Consider the following 286-nt stretch of genomic DNA (forward strand, 5'->3'; position numbering starts at 1 on the left):
CTCTCTCTCTCTCTCTCTCTCTCTCTCTCTCTCTCTCTCTCTCTCTCATTATCCCTAGTGTTAATAAATACCCAATGCATGTTTCATCCATCCGACCAACCTACATTTATGGCAAACACTATGAGTCGTGTGTTTGTCATATTCATGAGTAGTGTGCTTAGAAGAAGATGCAGGAGAGAAAGCAGAAAAGCTGCAGAATTACCTTGACTTGAGCCTTCAGTAGCCTGCCAGGCCAGGTGCATACAAACTCCATTTTGGTTTGTACATGGCCAGTTACCTCCACCAG

This window comes from Mus pahari, chromosome 5, assembly GCF_900095145.1.
Source record: "Mus pahari chromosome 5, PAHARI_EIJ_v1.1, whole genome shotgun sequence".
Classification (NCBI taxonomy): domain Eukaryota; kingdom Metazoa; phylum Chordata; class Mammalia; order Rodentia; family Muridae; genus Mus; species Mus pahari.